This window comes from Podarcis cretensis, assembly GCF_951804945.1.
Source record: "Podarcis cretensis genome assembly, chromosome: 1".
In the NCBI taxonomy this organism is placed as follows: domain Eukaryota; kingdom Metazoa; phylum Chordata; class Lepidosauria; order Squamata; family Lacertidae; genus Podarcis; species Podarcis cretensis.
In genome coordinates, this window is record NC_137170.1 from 20,016,830 (window position 1) to 20,029,569 (window position 12,740).

The following is a 12,740-nucleotide window of genomic DNA, read 5'->3' on the forward strand; positions in this document are numbered from 1 at the left end:
GGTTGTCAGGCCTTTTGTTTAGAAACCTTCAAATGAAGGAGATCTCTCAATGTTGATGTGAACTCAAAATCCTTGACATATGTTTAAGATAAAAATTCAAGATTAACCATCTGTTTTGGAAGGCAATAGGGCAAGGAGGGCAAGAGGTGAGCTGGTAATTAAGATTCCTTGTTGAGACACATGTAAGATATATTACTACTTATTTGTCATTTATAGATAGCTCTTTGTGTCCCATAAAAGGGCAAGAGGAAATGGGTGTATCTTTTGTGATTGGTTCTAACAAATAGCCAATAGGAATTTCAACCAGGCTGATTGGACAGAGGCAGCCACAGGAGGAGCAAGGGGGCTGGATTAAGGAAATATAAGTGCTGGCCAGAATGGCAAGAGGCCAGGCCAGAGCTTGGTAACCATATACCACTGTGCCTCATATTTATTTGTCTGACAAATAAATTATTATTTTAATTTCTCTATTGCTGCGTTGAATATTTCATTCCAGCTAAGCGTTAACCACAAGCAGGGTGCTACAGTTCAACAACCAATCCCTCTTCACAGGGAACTCTGTGAAAAGAACAGGAGTCTCCTAACATCTCTCAGCTCCTTTAACAAACTACAGCTCCCAGAATTCTTTGGGGGGAAACTAAGGCCGCTTAAAATGGTATCATAGTGCTTTGAATTTATGGTGTGAATGTGGCCTCAGTCCTCTTGCTGCCACACAATGAAGGAAAGAAAGTCACGTTAACCACAACATCTACATCTATTTCATAAATAAATAAATAAATAAATAAATAAATAAATAAATAAATAAATAAATCTCTAGCATTGAAAATGTCCTCTATGTGGAAGACACAAGATCTACCCACCCGGGAAGAATGGCAGTTGAAGGTGATGGACTACATGGAACTGGCAGAAATGACTGGCAGAATCTGAGACCAGGGAGAAGAGTCGGTGGAGGAAGATTGGAAGAAATTTAAAGACTATTTACAGAAACATTGTAAAATTAATGAATGTTAGAAGGATGTTGGAATGAAGTTATGTGGTTTTAGCAGAAATGTTATAAGGGTTTAGGAAAAAATAGAATGTTGATTGGTGAAAGGAGGGAAAGTAAAGTTACATCATATTGAGATAAATTACAGAACAAAAATTGGAAAAGATGGAAAGGATTTGCTGAAATAGTTAATCGAATTAGAATACAAAAAAGGGAGGTGTGAGGAGGTCAAGGAAACAAGCAAATGAAAGATAAGTTATGGGAAGATTAGTTGTGTTTTTTTCCCCTTCTTTTTTCCTTATTGTGATGTGTTGTTTTGTTTTTGTTTAATATGGTGTTATTACTTTTACTTTTGATTTTTGTAATCCCTTAAAAATTTTAATAAATATTATTTTAAAAAGAAAAAAGAAAATGTCCTTAATGGACAGCTGTTGGATTCCTAAAAACTACTTTGATTTCACCCAAACACAATTTTTTGATTAAAGCAGCCTCACTGGTTCCCTATTTGAGTGCTGTGTTATTTGGTAATACAGAGCGCAGATTAACCATTCCCAGCATGAAGCAGCGGAAGGGAGAAACTGGTCCAATTGGGGAGCAATTTCATCTGTATGTGCAAACAAAACAAAGCAAAGTAATTACTCCAGAAATTGCCACAGGAATAGAATCAGATGCGTTTGCTTTGGGATGAAGAGAAATTAAATATGCAATGGGGCATTGCACCCCCTCCCCACTTTGGTGGTGTAGGGAAGGGAGGCAAGGGAAGGGAGAGAGAGAGAGAGAGAGAGAGAGAGAGAGAGAGAGAGAGAGAGAGATCACTAAGGATCAGATCAGTTTGGGAATGGCTAGGAAGAACCAGGAAAAGCTCGCTTATGCACTAGTAGTGAGTCCGTTCTTTGAATATGATGCTGTCCACAAACAAGATGGAGGTATCAGCAGACTCAGGGGAACCTTAATGCTTGCATAGATGATAAGTAAAAGGTAAAGGTAAAGGACCCCTGGACGGTGAAGTCCAGTCAAAGGCGACTATGGGATTGCGGTGCTCATCTCTCTTTCAAGCCAAGGGAGCTGGTGTTTGTCCACAGACAGCTTTCTGGGACATGTGGCCAGCATGACTAAACCACTTCTGGCGCAACAAGACACCATGACGGAAACCAAAGCACATGGAAACGGTGTTTACCTTCCTGCTGCAGCGGGACCTATTTATCTACTTGCACTGGCGTGCTTTCGAACTGCTAGGTTGGCAGGAGCTGGGACAGAGCAATGGGAGCTCACTCCATCGTGGGAATTTGAACCACCGACCTGATTGGCAAGCCGAAGAGGCTGAGTGTTTTAGATCACAGTGCCACCCGCATCCCACATGATAGATAGGAGAAAACCCTAAGGGGAAAACATCTACCAATCAGTGGGAACTGAGCGTGCCAAGTAGGCACAGAATGCTGGATTCCTATTGGTCTGGAACACAACAATGAGGGGAAAGGGGATGGAATGGTGTATCCAGGAAAAGGGCATGGAATAAGAACACTGCATACTGCAACATTATGTTACTGGCCCCACTTGTGCAAATGTACTAGTAAGGACCTGGCGGGATCCATGTGAAAGTGATTACAGCAGGGAAGAGGAGTGAAATATTTTGCTGGGACGGAATTTCACTGTCATCTTTCACTGTGGACTATATATCAGCATGTGTCCATAAACTTTACTGTATTATTTAGCGCTAAAGGGAGCTACTGGGTGACAGTGATGCTTCAGTGGTTTGAAACTGCCTTATCAGCCCAACTAGTGAAATATTCTCTACTACTAGGCATTGCACTGGGCTTGAGATTCTCTAGTCAGCAGCTCTGCAGGGCCTCAGTCAGAGAGGAGCCTTTCTCAGGTCTGATATCTGGGATCCATTTTCACGGAAAGGGGACCTGGGGCCTTCTAGATGCAAAAAGTGTGCTTTGAAGTGCACAAAATTCCAACCAAAGTGCTCCAGGGGTTGGAACAACTCCCTTTAGAGGAAAGGTTTCAAACCACTGAAAGCATTTTAGTCCAGGGAGTTGAGGCAAGTAAGGGAGGACATGACAAAGGCATGTGAAATTATGCATGATGCTTAATAGGGTTGAGAAGAAACTATTTATTTCCACAATTTATATACTGCTTAATCACACATGTGTTGGTGGGGGGGGGAAGCATATGGTCAACTAACAATGAGTTTAAGTGAATTAAAAATGAATTTAAAACATAAAATCAGAGTCAAGTTAAAAACCTGCTTCCATTAAAAAAAAAAGTATTCATGAAGCACTGGAAGGTCAACAGGGAGCGGGGCCCCATCTGACCTCAGTTTCACAAAATTGGGTGCACAATACTGAATGCGCTGAATATTGAATCAAGATTTACTGGCAGATTACCTGGGTGAGCTCCAGTAGATCTGTAAGGGTTTATGATTCCCAGGTGTCTAAGAAAGTCAATCTCATCCTCCCAAATTACGTTGCTGAGATGAAGAAAACTAACCAGGAGTAGACTTTTGTGTGAAATCCCAGTGAGATCAGTTTGGGGCTCATCCAGCCTTCCTTTTGCGCCATGTTTCTAGGCACAGGTCCGGGCTTTAAAGCTCTGTGTCTGAGCTTGTTGTTGTTTTTGTTGGGGGCTTTTTGTCCCAGAGCTTTCACTGGAGAAACCCTGAGTTATACCTCTGAATCGGAGCAAACAGCAATAAGGTTTTCTGCAGACTGACATTTGCTCTGATTCGTACGATGCCTGACAGTCTTGACAGACAGCACAAGGTAAGCCTTTCCTCTTTTTGATAATTTTCATTTTCATTTTTCAGTTTAACAACAATAATAATCAATTACGTTTACATACATACTTGTATTGACTTCCCTCCTCTCCTTCCTAGGTTTCTTGTAAAAGCTGCATCTCCCCCTTAACTCCTTTTGTTTGTTACTCTCTACAATTCTTCCAATGTCACCTTTTAACTGCTTGATATTAAATTAATCCTGCTGATGTTTCATTGTGTGCAATAATTTTTAGATAGTCCACATATCTCCCCCATTCTTTGTCAAACCTTCTTTCTTCTTGATTTCTTAATCTTCCTAAAAGTTTTGCCATTTCTTCATAGTCCATTAACTTTGCTTGCCATTCTTCCTTCGCTGGGACAGTGTCCTCTTCCCATCTCTGAGGCAAACCTATCCTCACCCAGTCTGATGTCACAAGTGCCTTGCCAGGATACTCCAAGTCAGCCTTTCTCAGCCTCATGCCCTCCACTCCAGACGTTTTGGCCAATGGTTAAGGACCGTAGGGCTTGTATTCCAGCAACATATTGTGAGCACCACTTATAGCCCTTAACTTTCCCATCCTACCACCCTCTCAAAAAAAACAAAACAAAAATTAAGAACCAGTCCTTGCTTCAAATAGGTTACCTATTGTGTATTTTATCTACTGATTTTATTGTGCACCAATAAGGTATGACATTCTGAAGTTTTCTACAAAAAATAATATTAAACAATAATATAAGTGTAGGATAGACAGCATCTTAAAAAGCAGAGACATCCCCTTGCTGACAAAGGTCCGTATAGTTAAAGCTATGGTTTTCCCAGTAGTGATGTATGGAAGTGAGAGCTGGACCATAAAGAAGGCTGATCGCCGAAGAATTTATGCTTTTGAATTATGGTGCTGGAGGAGACTCTTGAGAGTTCCATGGACTGCAAGAAGATCAAACATCTCCATTCTTAAGGAAATCAGCCCTGGACCACCTCTAACACTCCAGATGTTGATGAACTGGAAGGATAGATCCTGAAGCTGAGACTCCAATACTTTGGCCACCTCATGAGAAGAGAAGACTCCCTGGAAAAGACCCTGATGTTGGGAAAGATTGAGGGCACAAGGAGAAGGGGACGGCAGAGGATGAGATGGTTGGACAGTGTTCTCAAAGCTACCAGCATGAGTTTGACCAATATGCGGGAGGCAGTGGAAGACAGGAGTGCCTGGTGTGCTCTGGTCCATGGGGTCACAAAGAGTCAGACATGACTAAACGACTAAACGACAACAACAAGTGTAGGAAATTATGCATTGAGCAGACCTGGGAAAGTTTTTCTCCTTCTCTCATAACACTAAAAACTCATGGGCATCTAATGAAGCAGAATGCCGGAAGATTCAGGACAGAGAAAAGAAAGTACCTATTCTCACAGCATAGAGATGAATTTTGCAGGAGGTGGTGACAGGCACCAAAGTGGATGGCTGTAAAAGAGGATTAGGCAAATTTGTGGAGGTAAAGGTAAGGTAAAGGTAAAGGACCCCTGGGCGGTTAAGTGCAGTCAAAGGTGATTATGGGGTTGCGGCACTCATCTCGCTTCCAGGTCGATGGAGCTGGCATTTGTCCAAAGACAGGTTTCTGGGCCATATGGCCAGCATGACTAAACCGCTTCTGGTGCAACAGAACACTGTGACAGAAACCAGAGTGCACGGAAACACCATTTACCTTTCCACCACAGTGGTACCTATTTATCTACTTGCACTGGCGTGCTTTCAAACTGCTAGGTTGGCAGGAGTTGGGTCAGAGCAACGGGAGCTCACCCTGTCACGGGGATTCAAACTGCTGACCTTCCGATCAGCAAGCCCAAGAGTCTCAGTGGTTTAGACCACAGCCTCACCCACGTCGTGGTGGTAAAGGCTATGAATAGCTGCTAGCTATGATAGCTATGCTCTGCCTTCACGGTTGGAGGCAGTATGCTTCTGAATACCAGTTGCTAGAATGCACAGGAAAGGATAGTGTTGTTGCCCTCAGGTCCTGTTTGCAGGCTTCCTTTAGGGTTCTGGAGGGTCACTGTTAGAACAGGATGCTGGACTAGATGGGACACTGACCTGATCCATCAGGTTGTGTGTCCATAGTGTGGGCAGACAAGAGGAGGGAGAAGAAGGAAGGGTAAAAAAAAGAGAGAAAGAAGGGAGGTGTGTGTGTTTTTTAACAGAAGTGGACCACCTCTAACACTCCAGATGTTGATGAATATTGATTTTCATCAGCCCCAGCCAGGGATGATGAGAGTGATAGTTCCACAGCTTCTGGATGACACTAGGTTTATCACTCAGGTGCAGAAAAACAACGACAAAAGTAAATTTGAGGAGCTGAGCCTTCTGTTTTAATTGGGACTGAGAACTGAGGGGTTAAGCCAAAATCTGCATGGAATTCAATACATTCTCACTGGACACATTTCACTTAAAAAAATAAATAAACCACCTTGTCGTTAGCTTTAAGTAATTGTGCCCAATTATTTCCACATCTCTTTGCTGGCCTTCTAGAATTCCAGACCCTTCGGAATCTATACTCTCTCATTCTCCTCTCCTAGTGTGTGTGTGTGTGGGTGTGTGTGTGCACGCGTGCGCGCGCACACACACACACACTTTGGTTGAGCCAGAAGGGGAAAAGGAATCAGAGGTGAGTTCCCATTACTAATTTAGCTGAAGCCCACCTGTGAAAACATGAGAAAGGTATCCAGGGGGCTGTCTTCGGTTGTGCACTCAGGTGCGTCCACAGTCTAATCAGCCGCTTCGTCTCTGGGCCTCTGCCAAAAAACTGATGAGTTATTCTACCATGCAAAATCAATGTCTGCTCAGCAGGCCAAATCCTAGGCTGGCGGGGGTTGGGGGGTGGGAGGAAGACGGTTAGCAAAAGCTGGTGGGCCATTATCCGTATATATCGTTCCAGAATTCAAATTTGATTGTTGTTGTTTTTTAACTTCTTTTTCTTTTACAAGTACGCCCTCTTCTCTGAACTGCGGTCGCGTTCGATGTCTTCCGAAGGAGAGAAAAAACTTAGCATTCGCAAAGGGCCAGGCAAGTTTTGAGCAAGGTTTGGAAGGCTTCTTTTTCATCACCGATTTAAACCTCAGCACAGACAAGGGAGGAATGTGGCACAGAGGGGGAAAAAACATCCCCTGCAACTTGTAAATATAGGACGAACAATTGTTTCAAATGTTTTAACATGCTCTCCTTTCTTCGGCTGCAAACATTGTTTCCCAGACTATAATTATAATCAATCTTTCTCCTTCTCTTTTCCTACTAGTTAACTGGGATTAAGATGCCAGATCAAACTGCTGCGTATTAGTGATGTGCAGAGACAACAAGATTTGCCTTGTTATCCGTATCTGTAGCATCTGGTAGCAACCTGATCTGTTTTGAACACCCTTGGGCCACACCTTCACTATACAGTCATACCTCGGAAGTCGAACACTTTGCAAGTTGAATGTTTTGGCTCCTGAAGAGGAGGAAGAGGAAGAGGAAGCAGAAGAAGCAGAAGCAGCAGAAGCAGCAGAAGCAGAAGCAGAAGAAGGAAGAAGAAGAAGAAGAAGAAGAAGAAGAAGAAGAAGAAGAAGAAGAAGAAGAAGAAGAAGAAGTTATCTGTGTCTAAGTCTGCATTCACATGGCTGATGATCCCATTCACCCAACGTTTCCCTGTTAATTTCACTTTATATTTGAGTTTTGCACAATTTGAAAGCCCTTCCTGGAAAACTAATGGAATATAGCACATGTTTAGTGCTTATTCCCATGTTACGTGATTCCAGAAAATATCTGTTTACAGCCCCCTATATCTGGAAAAGTGACAGAATTTGGGGTGGTATACTGCTTTCCTATTGTTTGCATGAGTGAACTGAAGCAGTGATGATTCCCAACAACGTTCAGCATTGTATCATACCTCGGCCACTTGTGCAAATGAAATTTAGCGTGCCATACCTGGAAAAAAAGCCACAATCCCATAATGCAGCAGGTACTGCAGTGTGAAAGGAACATTAGGAAATGAGACTGAAGTGGCAGCACTACAATCTGGAAAACCAACCCAATATTACCCACTTCTGAATGCACCTCGAAAGTGGTATGTGCAATGGTGAATTGGGAGTGTGTAAAACAGGAAAAGAGGAATGGATGCAGAAAAGAACTACATAACCATTAAAGCAACAACACTACAACCCACATTCACAAATATTTGAGGACTCTTACTTGTTTAATATATTCCTAAGTTTTCTATCCCTTCCAAACCACATTATGTTTACAAAGGCAAGCAGGAAGAAAGGAGAGCAATGCATTAAAGCGCGATGGCGAATATGGACTAATAGGATAGCTTTTCTCACTATTTCCCCTAATAGTTTCTAAAACTCTTTTGCCACCGGAGCACGGCGTAATTGCTAATCCATATGCATCACTGCTGCGTTTACGTCTAAACAGAAGGTAAAATGCATCTACCTTCCATGGCGTATCCTTTTGAATGTCTTAAGCCTGCAAGAAATGCACATGAATAGTAATGTCTTCCCTCAGGATGGTTTTGAACCGGCACTCTTGAGAGGAAACTTACAGTGGAGGAAGCCTGACGTGCCACCCAATTCTCTTTTAATTAGCGCACACATGTGTCCCCTCTCCATATCCCCTGTCCCACTTCAAAGGTATGGTTAAAATGTCTGCCATTTCATTTTAGCATCAGCCCACGCTCCGTGCTGATGTTCGTCAGGCTAAACTCAAAACACCATTTTCTTTCTCTCTCTTCCCCCCGCCCCCTCTGCTTTTTATGCTGTTCCCACATGCAGAGTGGCGCTTTTTGTTGGCTGCCGAAGAACTAAGTGTTTTTTGGCAGTGTGTTGGTCCTGGACCGAAGCCACACAAGCAACTCTTCCAGAGTCAGAAAGGCCCAGAGGATTAGAGATCTATGGATTTAGTTATCTGGTGAAGTCCCCCTGCCTCTCTGGTGCCATTAATAGGATTTTGCTATTGTGAAAGGCACCTGAACCTTCCCCCTTTGCATGCTAATCTGAGCAAACTGGGGCTTAATGCTGGATTGCTTATTGTCAGCAAGATTATTATTTATTTTTTTACTCTTACTGTATCTCTGGAAAACTTTATTTTACACAGTAGTCCGAGGGATTGAAAATCTCTTGTGCGGCGGGATGGAGAGGCAAGCTTTAGTAAACCCACAAATTCTTTCCCTCCTTGGATTAACATCTGAGCCAGAGAAGAATTGCTGACACTTAATCCCCAAATGCAGTTAGATCAACATGTTGCTTATATGGCTAAAACTGGGGTGGGGAGATAAAAGCCCACCCCTAGTGAAGGGACCGTTGCATTTACTAGTTCCTATATTTTTAATGGAACTAAATTATTTCATTAGGATGAACGGGCATGTGTAGAAAGAAGGTGCAAGTAAAATCTGAGGGTAGGAAGAACCCCGCCCCCCCAGCAGAGGTTCAATAGGATGTGGGTTCTCTCCTTCTAACCTTGGGTATTGCCCTTGAAAACTGAATCAAACCATCCCCAACTCAATGCAGCAGCATCACCTCAGAGAAAGGAGCTCCAGATTCAGGGTGTGTTCACATTACTGTCTTAAGCATACTGAAGTTGTTGTTTTTCTGGGGTGTTTCTGGGGTGTTTCTAAGCTGTTCCCACCAGCGTAGCTTCAATTGATCAGGGAGTGCTGACAGGGAGAGGACATATTTTCTATGGAAAGGTGTTCACACCTTGGCAAGAGACGAGTTAAGAAGGGTGTAAGGACTCAGATTAAAAACCCAGCACTGGAAATACAATGAGTGCAAACACAGCCGAAGTGCAGATGGGAAGATGTTTCTGAACCTTTGGACTGGCTCAGAAAGTTATCCAACTTGTGAAGATTTCCCCCCTCCAGATTAACCTGACACAAGCTTTCGAGTGCCTTATCGTATCTATCCTTTACATATTGTTTTCCCTGGCTTTCCCAGTAGTGATGTATGGAAGTGAGAGCTGGACCATAAAGAAAGCTGATCGCCGAAGAATTGATGCTTTTGAATTATGGTCTGGAGGAGACTCTTGAGAGTCCCATGGACTGCAAGAAGATCAAACCGATCCATTCTGAAGGAAATCAGCCCTGAGTGCTCACTGGAAGGACAGATCCTGAAGCTGAGGCTCCAATACTTTGGCCACCTCATATGAGAAGAGAAGAGAAGACTCCCTGGAAAAGACCCTGATGTTGGGAAAGATTGAGGGCACAAGGAGAAGGGGACGGCAGAGGACAAGATGGCTGGACAGTGTTCTCGAAGCTACTAACATGAGTTTGACTAAACCTGCGGGAGGCAGTGGAAGACAGGAGTGCCTGGAGTGCTCTGGTCCATGGGGTCATGAAGAGTCGGACACGACTAAACAACAACAAAATTCCTAAACGAAACAGTATTGTGGCCCTTTGTCTTTCGCAAATAAAAAAAGAAAGGAAAAGCTGAGCTTCATGTTCAATATATACAGTAATTTCATGTGTCTCCTTGAAACACTGTGGCAAGGCAGGTCAAGCCACAGATGCCAAGTTCATTCAACTCTATTATTCCCTACTTGCCAGAGCTTCTCAAATCTTTTCCGTCAAGGAGAAAGCAGTATCTTCAAAGTCCCATTAATACAGCTCCATCAAACGAATTACCAAAATATCCCTACAAAGCTGCAGCCACAATCCTATTCAGAAGTGAATTCATTGCATTCAATGGAGCCTGTTCCCAAGTAAGTGTGCTATAAGGTGCTTAAATTTGTGGTCCTTGTAATACAGTCAGACTGGTGGGATGACAACACCTTTTTTTCTTTTTCTTTTTTTTTTAGAAATTTCTGTTTTGTGTTGTAGATTGCAGGAAGACAGAACATGTCTCAGGGTCATATTTTAGATTAATGTTCAGTTTGGATGAATTTGCAGCCATACGATGGCAGCACCAGGAAAAAGAACAATTGGTGGAGTACAGAAGGGGCAAATTATATTTCTAGATGGGCAAGCACGTGTTAATGACAGCAGTTCAGAAATGGGGGGCAAGCTCCTTGCATGAACACTTGCCCTCTTGGATGCCCCCTATGCAGCCATAGCAAAGTTGTCTCTGGGAACGCAAACTAAAAAAGGGCATTTGGGGAAGGCAAGCACACAGAGAGGCAGCTGTTGGACCTCCCCTGCTCACTGCTTCTACCCTCTAGATCACATCACTTTTCAGACGTTTGGCAGAAAGCCTTGTTAGTTTGTCCTTAAATGAAACCACAGCATTCTTCTGGGGAAAGCCTTTCTGGTTACGAAACAAGCATCAAAAACACACAATTGAATAACTTTCGTTTCTGCAGACTTGCAAATTTGGGTTTCCCAAATGCACTTGGTGGAGGGGGGCGGGGGGAGAATCTATCAGTTGCCAAAGCGAACGATTACCTAGAATGTTCCTTTTATTGCTGGTCTTCTTCTTAAAGTATGGCAGAGAGGAGATGGTCAACCTTCCGGCTTCCTGTCTTGCTCCTGTTGCGTTTCTCAAGCGAAACTGTGTAGAAAGAAAAAAGAAAAGGAAGGAAGGAGGGAGAGAGGGAGGGAGGGAGGGAAGAAAGACTCCTGTGCTTGGTCTTCTCTATTATGTGTTAATTGAAAACATCTGCAGGTACCCTTTGTTTGTTTTATTCTCAACCTATGTAAGCATAAACCCTCTATTCCATATGGCAAGCATGATTAAATGGTTTAGTTTAGCATTCACTGGCTTCACCCCCGCACCCTCAAAACAGCACTCGTTCTCCATGTCACTGCATACTTAATCCAGCCGCTGCTAAGCAAAGAGATCTAAGCGAAGTGGTTCTAAGGAACACCGCCAAATGGTGAGCCAGAGTAGGGCAGAGCACAGGAATATGCTACTGCTCTAGCAAGGGAGATGGTAAGAAAGGTGTAGCTAGGGCTGAGTCCACGTTCCTGAGACTTTCTCCTTCTCATGACAGCTCTGAGTAGATTGGTGAGGTCATCTTCTATCCAATTGAAGGGCAACAGGTGAGGGACTCATAGGACATGTTTGTTCTACATTGCCAGCCACTGAAGAAGAATGAGGCTGCGTATTTGAGTTTAGATGAACTTATTGAAGGATGTATAAAACCCATACGGTACATAATTCAGACTATGTTGATCTCTCGGATGCAAGATCAGGTCTGGTGGGGATAGGTAATCAGACCTGGATGGGTTGGGTAGTCTACATAGCAGACTGCATTATTATTATTATTATTAGTAGTAGTAGTAGTAGTAGTAGTACACCACCCAGCTGTCCTGGATGCATCAGGGCCTGAGATCCTATGGGAAACTTCAAATGGTACATGAAGTCCTCTCTGCTTTCCCTACTTGCTTTTGAGAAACAACGTGAAGAAGAGACGCCTGAAGGGACTCATTTGCAGCCCAAATTTCCAAATCCATTTCAGACCTTGATTGCATACACACTATACATGTAAAACACATTTCTCCCTCCACCCAAGAAAATCTTGGGAACTATAGGGTGCTGGCAGTAGTAGTAGTAGTAGTAGTAGTAGTAGTAGTAGTTTTTTATTTGTACCCCATCCTCCCCAGCCAAAGCCGGGCTCAGAGCAGCTAACAACAAGTAAAAATAGCACAGTGTACATAAAATCATACAATTAATTAAAATACATTCTAAAATCAATTCAGAATCAAATTAATGGCAACCATTGGGCTAGAGTTCTGTGAGGATTACAGAAGGAGAAAGGGGGTCAGACTGTGCCTTGGCCAAAGGCCTGGCAGAAGAGCTCCGTCTTGCAGGCCCTGCAGAAAGATATCAAGTTCCGCAGGGCCCTAGTCTCTTGTGACAGAGCGTTCCACCAGATTGGGGCCACGTCCAAAAAAGCCCTGGCTCTGGTCGAGGCCAGCCTAACCTCCCTGTGGCCTGGATTCTCCAAGATGTTTTTATTTGAAGACCGTAAGGTCCTCCACGGGACATACCAGGAGAGGCAGTCCTGTAGGTACGAGAGTCCTAGGCCATATAGGGCTTTA

General features: G+C 43.3%; 1 long non-coding RNA gene across 1 annotated transcript in view; it reads right to left on the minus strand.

The window, feature by feature from the left end:
* Positions 1 to 11,242, minus strand: part of LOC307200906 — a 50,455-nt gene extending 39,213 nt beyond the window's left edge. The window contains exon 1 of the long non-coding RNA XR_013832472.1: positions 11,142 to 11,242. This is a non-coding gene — a long non-coding RNA (uncharacterized lncRNA). The remainder of the gene's footprint in view (positions 1 to 11,141) is intronic.
* Between the last annotated feature and the right edge of the window lie 1,498 nt (positions 11,243 to 12,740).